This window comes from Belonocnema kinseyi, chromosome 6 (assembly GCF_010883055.1).
Source record: "Belonocnema kinseyi isolate 2016_QV_RU_SX_M_011 chromosome 6, B_treatae_v1, whole genome shotgun sequence".
Lineage (NCBI taxonomy): Eukaryota > Metazoa > Arthropoda > Insecta > Hymenoptera > Cynipidae > Belonocnema > Belonocnema kinseyi.
In genome coordinates, this window is record NC_046662.1 from 85,848,642 (window position 1) to 85,858,896 (window position 10,255).

General features: G+C 35.1%; 1 protein-coding gene across 3 annotated transcripts in view; it reads left to right on the top strand.

Annotated features, from left to right (window-relative positions):
• LOC117175029 overlaps positions 1 to 10,255 on the top strand; it is a 35,089-nt gene that overhangs the window by 1,288 nt on the left and 23,546 nt on the right. The window contains exon 1 of one of the 3 annotated variants that reach the window (XM_033364539.1): positions 6,473 to 6,628. The exons of 1 other annotated variant lie outside the window; for it this stretch is intronic. The gene's annotated coding sequence lies outside the window, so the exon portion shown is untranslated. Of the gene's footprint in view, positions 1 to 6,472; positions 6,629 to 6,699; positions 7,217 to 10,255 lie in introns of those variants that run through there. One more of the 3 variants, XM_033364540.1, reaches the window with a different exon arrangement.

Here is a 10,255-nt window from a genome sequence, read left to right on the forward strand (position 1 = left end):
GTACCATTGGATTCAGCGGGTCAAAATACATAAGATTAACTAGTTTTTACCTTTTGCCTCTTGAATGCATACGGGAACATACCCAGCTCCCGGACTATTAATCACATTTTTCTGTTTCAGCTTGTAATATAATATTCCTGCATGTATATAATAATCTATAAACTAGATATAATCGTGTGTAATGTACAACTGCAATTTAAATAAATATAATAGTGCAAAGGATATTACATCCCATAATAAATAAGTCTGCATTTACGTCTGTGCTCGTGTAAAGGATACGTATCGTGACCTTCAACGCGACGCGACACGCATGTTGGATTTATTTTTTTTCGTCTGCTAATCTGACCGCAGTAAAAATTGGTGCAGTCACTGCACCAATTGTTATTAAGTCGCTTACTAAATCAGTGCGCCGGTCTCTCTCGACGTTACTATAGTCCTTTGCAAATATTGCAATCTTCTGTAGAAATAAATGTAACATTTTTTTTTCCAATGAATTTTGTAGTTTGGCGTGTAGTTACTAGTTGCTACTCGGAATAGTAAACATTACAAAAGTTCCACTATGTCCCTCCATTGCAAACTGAATATTGTAAAATCTAGTCTGATTTTTAGCAAATATTGCAGCAAAAGGTTTCTCCGTGTATTTCAAATGATGACAAACGGTTGAAAGTTAACAATAATACGTAAAAATATACTTTTTTGATTTTTTGATCATTTTTGGGGTACTGTGGGGTAGTTTCCAGAAGTTGTGAAATAATATTGTGTGGACATATACAAAGACCAGTTTTTAACAGTTCTCTTGGGTAACTGCTTTCAATTTATATTTTTTTTTGCGTTTTTACCGGATAAAAGTTGAGGCCTTCATCCTTAAATTTGATAGGGGTAGTTTGTACGGTTGTGGATTATTCAAGATGATTAAATATTATGTTTAATTCATAAAATACAATTCTTAAAATGTTTCTGGGGAAAAACAATTGCTTAAGAAATTCAGTTTGTTTAAAAACAATGGAAAATGGTTAATATATTCTTTCTATACACTAAAAAGTTAGCAAACTAATTTGAATATGTTCAAAATTTAGTGCAATTATTCCACAGAAAGTAGCACGGATACTAACTTGAGAAAAAAGTTGAAGTCTCTGGTTCAATTTTGAAAAAAAAAACAATAATTATTTGTTTAAATAATCACATGTGAAAAGAAATGTACTACTCCAAACAACGGCTAACTAGATTATATTTAGGGTGATCATAATTGATTTTCGGAAAGTAGGACAAAAAGCTTTCAAAAATAAGGGCAAGTAGGGCACACACTTATTTTAAAAAGAGGACAAAGTAGGATATGAAAGTTTGAAAAATATTGCAAAGTAGGACAGAAATTTTTGAAAAAAAGTACTAAGTAGAACAAAACAGTTGAAAACAGGACAAAGTAGGGCCTGCTAGAATACAAAGGATTTGTACAAAAAAAGGTCCAAAAGTTGACGAGAAAATAAAAAATCATCATTTGGAAAATTCGGACGAAAACCCGGACAAAGTAAAAAATTATGTAGGACAACTCACACAAGCCCTAAAATGAGGACATGCCCGGGTAAATCCGAACGGATGGTCACCCTAATTATATTACTTCCCCCTGCTTTCCCAAACAATCCGTCTACACTACCGTGTTAACTATACCTATACTGTTAAAAATAATATTAAATTTAATATGCCCTTGTATATTAAAATTATTACATCAAGCATATGAAATCGTCATCAAGAGCGCGTATATTAAATTTCATTTACATTTCTTTCAACCACTTACAAGAAAAATCATATAATTTCATTATTGACAAATTAAAAATAATTTCAGCTGTAATTTTTGATTCTAAATAATAAAACATAATACCTTCTTTCTGTTAACCAAAAATAAAATTGGATTTTAAGTCGAAAAGTTTAATCAAGCAAATAAATAACAGACTTAACATACAATTAACTGTATTCGCCTTAAATTTGGACCATTTAGATCGAAATTAGAAAAAAATTTACCCGTACATTGCACTTTCATTATAAATAACAACTGAGGCGACGAATTCTAGATTATTAATTTAATTGAGTATGTTTGACAAGATTTAAAAAAATGAAAGCAGGTTGAGTTTTCATACACATTGCTATACTGACCTGTATATTAAATTTAATACATATGTATATTAAATTCACTACAGATTTTTGTAACAGTGTACACATTAGATTTTGCGATTAAAATATTGCGTTAAACCATTTACCCGTTCAGACGTAGTTTGGCGGTGACTTATTTGTCAGACGTTTGAAGCGTCTTACGGAACACATTCTTATTACGGCTTGCTAGCACAATCAAATTCCAAAAATGATTTTTGCAAAAATAATAAAGAGTTACTGAATTTTTGCTTTAAAATGTTTAATTCAGCTATCCTACAATATTAAGCAAATTGCGAATTTCTTTCGATTTCATGTGGAAGTCATTGCGCTCATTACAGATATTAAATTAGGAATGAACTTCTCTTTCAAAATATGGGATTCCTTTAGAGCCTGTAGTTTAGAGTACCTGCATTATCATAATGTTAATTTCTAAGTTTCATATGATTGACTATTTATCATAAAAAATATCTATCGATCCATGATAATTTGTTCACCATGGGTAATTGGTGTTATATGAAGAATAAAACGAACAAAAAACTTCTTTTTTTTTGGAAAATTAATGAATAAATTAAATTAATGTTTCATTTAACTTAGTTTTTTAATTCCAAAATTTATTTTTGCAAAAATATAAAAGTGTAGCTTGCAACCGTGAAAAAACTGTTTGAATAAACTGTAGTTTTTGCCAGTTTGACCACCAAATATTCGAAAATATACATCAATATTCCTCAAACGACCGCGATTGAATTCTAAAATTTATTTTTGCAAAAATATTAAAGAGTGCCTTGCAAACTTGGAGGTAACACGCAAATTTTAAATATACTTTACTTATTTTATTTTGACGATCAAATATCGAAAACTGCCAACACATGACCTTCAAAAGGCGAAGAAATGGTTGCACAAATAAAGTTGGATTGTATTATAATTAAATACGTGCAATAATGAAATAATTTGCGATGTAGAGTATTTCTTGCTTTTAAACTTTGCGCCAATTGTATATGCGTGGAAACAGCTGCGCGTGACTCCCTCGATTTGTCTGAGTATTTAATATCATACACAATTTTAACCACCAAATATTAAAAACCAGCACAAAATTTTCGCCAAATGACTACCGAAAATTTCCAAAAATTATTTTTGCAAAAATAGTTAAGTGTGCCTTGCCACCATCGAGGTAGCACGAAGATTTTGAAAATACTTTACTCTTTTTAAATTTTGATCACCAAATATCGACAAATACCAACAAATTTCCTTCAAAGGACCAAGAATTGATTCCACGAATAAAGTTGTTTTGTATTAGAATTAAATACGTGCAATAATAATATCATTTTCGATGTAGAGTACTTCTTGCTTTTAAACTTTGCGCCAATTGTATATGCGCAGAAACAGATGCGCGTGATGTACAAGATTTGTTAGAGTATTAATATGTTCAACAATTTTGACCACCATATATTCAAATTAACCACCAAATGACCACCAAAATATTTCATACGGAGTTTTTTAAAAATATAAGATTGTGGCGTGCGAGCGTGAAGTTAGCACGCCAACTTGGAAAGTACTATAGCTTTTTCAATTTTGACCACCAAATATTAAAAACCACCACATAATAACCATCAAATTACCAACAAATTATTCCACCAAAAAAGTTCGGATATTTATGGTTGACGTGCCAACTTCACGGACATCACGCGACGTTTGTCCACTTCTTACTGCCAAGTTTTTCTGTTTCCCGTTTTTACGACCCAAGCCCCGTTGTCTACTTCTTACAGCCAATATTCTATTGCTACTTTTTACAGCCGTGAAATTATATCCATTTTTAGGCACTTTTCTATAGCTGCTTCTTACTCACCAACGAGATATTTCCACTTTTTATTGTCAGCCGCTCATATATATCTTTAGCTTAATATTTTTGCCTATCATTTGAAACTCACTAAATTTTCTATTGAAAAACATCGAGTTTTCAAATTACCGCCATTCAGATATTTTTCCGCTGACGAAAAAATTTATTTTGCACCAGTTTTGCACAACTCATCACTTGCGCTAGTCAGCAAGTTGCGAATCTACAATCGTGTGAAAGAGCCCTAACACTAATTGCATGGGACATAAATTTATTATTATATTTAACGTACAAAAAAACTAGTTTCCACTTCTAGTGAAGTGATTTTTTCTAAGTTTTAAAACAAATAAACCATTCTCTCATCTGCATTCGGTATTATTTCTTTGAGGCCAGTCACGAAATACGTGGGGGGGGGGGGGTTAAAGTATAATTCTCAATGTTGTAAGTTCAATGGGGAAAAATTATCAAGCAGGGGATGAGTGTTTAAAGTTCCGGAAAAATGTATCACGTATTTTGAGAAAGGTCCCTATTAGCCCTTAGCGTGTACGTATCTTGCTTTTGGTGTGATGTCATTAGAGTTTTGAGTCGGGTAAGTCACCCTGATAACGTACAAGAATGTTGGTAAGTTCTCTGCGAGAATTTATTTTTTCTTCTTCCAAACTTCCGCAAAGCGCATTTATGGCTTTCGTTATTTTTTAATGTTTAATATAATTTATTTTAATGTAAAAAGACGCTTTCATAATTTCGAGCTTTTTTAATTTCGTTCTTTTTTATGTTCAACATAACATCTAATGTAAAAAAAAGTTACATCTTCATAGGCTGCACCCACATTCGCGCACGTTTGTGTATGTGCGCATTTAAATGACTAAATACAATAGTTTCAGTAGCTTTTTATTTTTCGTTTTTATCATAAAAAATTCTCTTCATGGCTAAATTATTTTTAACTTTAAAATGAAAATACAAAGCGACTTTATTATTGCATCCAGCTATTTCCATCTAGAAAAACTATGATTTAATACTACTTAAAATTGTGAGAAGTTCCTTGTGTTTAAGAAAATTTACATAGTTATAATATTTACTTTAATTGCATAGGTATATCCTAATGAATCGAGACTGACTGAAAATACTGTGATTTTTAATATAGTAATTAGAGTAATACTACGAATTGGCTGGATGCAATCAAATATTTTTTATTTAGTGCACCAAAGACAAATTTCGAAAAAAGATAGAAACTAGTATTATTATATTCAACTGTTTCTTTAAAAGAATGTTAGAAATGTGAACAGTTTTTGAAATAAAGAATTGCTTATTTGACTTCGTTATTTTTATCACTTTTATTTATTCAAGTGTGATCATTTTATTTGCTAAAGTTTTGTTGAAAATTAGGTATAAGATCGTGAGCATTGTCTTATTACTTTTAAAAATAACAAAAAAGCACTATAATTGAATATTCTCATAAATTCTCCAAGCTTTGGTAACATACAAGTAATATTACCCGATTGTAAGTTGCTGTGAATTTAAAAACTCTAGATGTCATCTGTCATCCTCCATTCCTCCTCCGTGTAGATAATTCGCAACAGGAATTACCGGTTTGTAGAAATGTAATCGTAGAGAGAGGGAAGCTTCACTCTACGCTGTAATGCGTCCCCGGGGCCGTGCCGAAAGTCGAACGGACCTCTTTTTCTAACGTATGGAAATAGAAAAAGAGGTCCATTTGAGAGTTTCTACTTCGAAATATCTCCGAGTCTCCCTCCAGCAGTGGGACTTTATAGCCGTGTCGAAAATTAAACGGACCTCTTTTTTTAAGATTGAGGTATAAAAATAGAGATCCGTTCGATTTTCGGCTTTGAAGGAGTACTTTTTTGTTAGGAATTGTTTATCCCGATTGAGCACGACGTCACAACCATGGACATAGGAAACAAGGAACTAGGCATGCCATTACGGGGGTGATGCAATGAGGGGGGAGGTCCGCCACCTTTTGATGTCCCGCGACAAACATGGCAGCGCCCACATGTTTATTATTTCATGCACAGTTTGTCGGCAAAAATGCTCGTGCGCATAATCAAATGGCATATCGTAAGATGGCGGCTCTCCCCACTTATGGAATTCTCCCCCCTCCCGTGGATTCAACCCCGCTGGCTAAGTTAGGATGGCCTGCCTAGTCCCGTGTTTCCTATGTCCATGGTCACAACAAAATGACAATTGCTTTGAATTAAACCGGAACCAGAGGTACATGCGGAGTTTGCGCCCTAGTTATTCTGGTGTATTTTTAGGTTATGTTAACAAATTTCCAAGAGATGCCTGTGTTTAAAAAAGACTTCCGGGCACAGACTATTGGGTTCGGTTTAATTGTAACCAATCAAAATAGTGGGCTGTTATGTCACTACTCTCCCTAAAGGATTTCGACAACACAGCTGTCGTGCAACCTCGACGCATGCGCCGCGGGGCGTAAGTTGGAATGTGCTTGCCGCGCTTGGCATATGGACTTCTAGTATAATCTGACACGTCGATGGTAGACTGCTCCACCAGGAGCGCTGAAATTGGCTTCCGCGCATTTGATAGTTCCTTTCAATATTCGTGTTTCTTTCTCATGTACTCCAATTTAGTTCATCTACGATGTCTATCACACAAGGTGATAATGTGAACAGCAATGTAAGTACAAGTGAGCCTTACCTAGTTCTTGCCTTCTGAGTGTCCTAGTTGGTTCGAATTCTTGTAGTATCTATTTCAATCTATTTATACCGCGTCTAGTGTTCTCTCTCCGCCATCTTAGGTTACCGTGCATTGTAGGATGTAGGAGGGAACTGTCAGTTCGTCCGTCACTGCATTTTTACGGGGTGTATATTTTATAGTTACTGTATCCAGTTTGCTAACGCAGTACAGTTACGCGAATTAGAAAACGGTTTCTTTTCATCCAACTTGACATCCTTAAACGGTGTGGTTCGCTTATAGTTAATATTGGGAAGTTCAGGCTCGGTCAGTTCAGGTCACAACGATCGCGGCCAGAACGAAAGAGGACATTTCCTCCATTACCATCGTGAAATATACGTAGCTGTATATTTCGTACTGAGCAATAACATCGATTATTCACCAACCTCTTGCATTGATTAATCGATAAATGTATTGGTCCCTCAAGTAGTGCATTTAGCAGATCTCCTGAAACCGTTAGAGAAATTGAGTGCTCCTTATACAATTGATTTCTGCATAATGAGACTGGAGTCAACCTACGAAAGACATGGGGTGCGCGGTAACATTCTTGTTTTTATTACTTATAAATAATGTTCGAAAAACACTATTTCCTAAATTTGATACAAAAGATACGTTGAACTTACTTTTTACAGTAGAAAGAATGTTTGGTAAAGATTGCTTTATAAGTGAATGCTTTTAGAAATTTATAATTTCAGCTATAATTTAAGGATAGGTATATTACGTATCGAAATTGGTTGGTATTCAAATGATCTATTTTGTAATATATATTTTAAATATTTTTCAATTATTTATTTGATGAAACCGGCAATGAGGGTGTGATGCCTAATTCTAAAATATGAACTTGGTATGAGAGTTTATTATTTCTGTGCCCAATACATTATGCTAATTTCAACTGCCTGATGGATCACAAAATGGCCGTCCATGCATTCAATATGGCGTCATGCGCCGCGTCACATTAGCTAGTGACTGAAATTATACTGCATGCTGTTAAAATGTGCCAGTGTTGCCACCTGTCGCACAATCTATGTGATTCATATTCCACTGTACCAATGTTTAAGATTAGCAGTTCGTAGCATCAACGTAGTATCCACTTGATAAAAAAAAAACTTAACAGAGAAAGTTATACGCTGAGCTTTGCGATAGCGTCTTTCGTGTGGCTTCGGCGTTGGGAAAGCGAGCCGAAGCTGCCCGAAAGCCACTTCGACAGAGCACTCTGTAAGTAAGTAGTAGCGTAACTGAAGTGTGACCTTGAAGCGATGAGAGGGAAAGAGAAAGGTTTGTCTGCTTCTACTCGTCGCTCCAAGCTTACGCCTGAGATGCTACTCCCCACTTACGCAGTTCAGGCCTACGTTTGTCGTCCGGTGTAAGTTCACTCACTGATCACCCAGACAGTGATGCTCATAAATAATTTGTTTTTATAAAAGTCACGATCTTGTAGTTTCAACAACGCTGCCAACTGTTGCTATGTTTTCCTTTGTTTCATGTTCTACTGCGTCAGCATTTGCTGAGGGGGTTACTCTTACAGCCTCAGACACTGCGCGTATTCTGTGTACACTGACGGTTATGTATGCCTTCCATCTGGTTGCAACTTGGAAGTTAGGCTTCGAAAATGCGATAAATATCTGTATACGTTCAAAAAACTATTGCCTATTTATTTAGCAAGCCTTTTCGAAGCCCAACGTCAAACCCGACTGGGAAGTCATTTATTAATCTCATACGTTTATACAAACAAAAAAATGCCTTGTCCCAACGTTTGTGGCGCTGGTAGCGAGTATATTTACTAATCCGGTTTACTAATACGCCCAAGACTATCAACGTGTCGGCGTGAGTATATTCGCCTCAGTTATTAAGTGCAGCACTTAAACTGCAGAAACAGTAGAGCGTGAACAATATACAATGTTTTTCAATAATACCTTACTTCTGTTTTGTTGTTGATTTGCAAATCCCAGGGCTTTCTAACTAAATATCCATTTGTTTCTGTCAATTAATGGTGAAAACATATGGAAAGTCAGCAGATTTCGAAAATGGACAAAACTCGGGCGTAAGGCATCAGAGTGAAATGGTGTAAACTATTGCGTAAGGCCTACTGCGGCTTTTTCACGAGGTCCGTTAAAAAAAGGCACCCTAATACCAATACAAACTCGCATAGAGATTTAAAGAAGAACAATAGTTGGCGACGCTTCAGAAATTACGCGTCAGCGTTCTCCAAAATTTGTGTTTCTAAAGCACCCGTCCCATGTGGACAGAAAACGTCTGTGTAAAGCAGAAACTCATGAGAGTGAATGATACAAATAGATCTGTCCGTCTCTTTCACGGTGGCATGTTCTCAAGTCCTATTGTGGACATTAAACAAAACGAAAGATATTATAAATCTAGTTGCCACAAATGATTAGCTGCACCATAGAAAGAAGGTATAAGGAGACCAAAGTAGTGTATTTGATAGGGATCGTACATATATTACATAACGTGGTTTTCTTTTGTTTATGTCGTGTCCTTCTTGACAGCACAGTAACTTCATTCTCATCTTCGTTAACAAAAATGAAACCACGTTACGTAATGCATGTACGGTCCCTAATAAACATTTTTCTACGGGAAGTACACTGAAGAGTAAAAAACCAGTGGTGTTAGAACGCGGATCTCTGGCTTGCGCAGTAGGGATTCCTGTGTATTTTTAGATTTACACATGGGTTTACATAACCTAAAAATACACATAAATGACTACTGCGCATGCCAGAGGTATCCGCATTCTGAAGCCAGCAACAAAATTATTACTACCGTTTAACTGATAAATTACTCATAGGATCAGTAGCATTTGATCGTTTTTGGTGCAAAAAAATATAAAAATTGTACATTGAAATGCTCTTTTTGTAGAAAATATTGTTATTTCTAAGAAAATAAGTATCACCCTCGATATTTAGATTGAAGAAAAGGTCCTTGTTGAATTCAGGGGCAATTACGAATAAATAATTCACAATTCTTGCGACGTTTCGTCAGCTTGGTTCGCTGATCTCTTCAGGCTGATATGTTTAGATTGCAGCTTGTGTATGTGCTAAGATTTTACTGGTTCAGAGCCTGAAGAGCATCCCCTTGTTTTGGAAAATTGCTAGGATACTTAAGGGAATAATGCAGAAGGCCGTCATTTTTCTATCATTTCGTATCTTTAAGGAGCACGAGGCTCTTGCAGGATTGTATTATTGTATATAAGTTTAATAAAATCAATGTAGTAGGATGTCCGAGCCAGTGTCGGCACTAGTTCCATGTACTTACATCTTGAAAAGTTAAGTTTTAAAATAAAAATTATGTGGAAAACAGTTTTGAACAAAAAAAAAAAAGAATGGAAGATTTGTTGGTTCGAATATATCGTTTTGCAACATGAATTAAAACTTCTTTCACTTAGTGTAGGAAATTTTTTTATTTTCATAGATCGTCACAGAAACACGAGAGCTTGCATGAAAAAATGCATGGACGTAAAAGAAGCTAGAGAAGTATGCCAGGACAGGAAAGTATGGCGGAAAATAGTTAATAAAAAGAGTGTCAGTAGAGTGAACAACGCCTGAAACAAAGACCTTG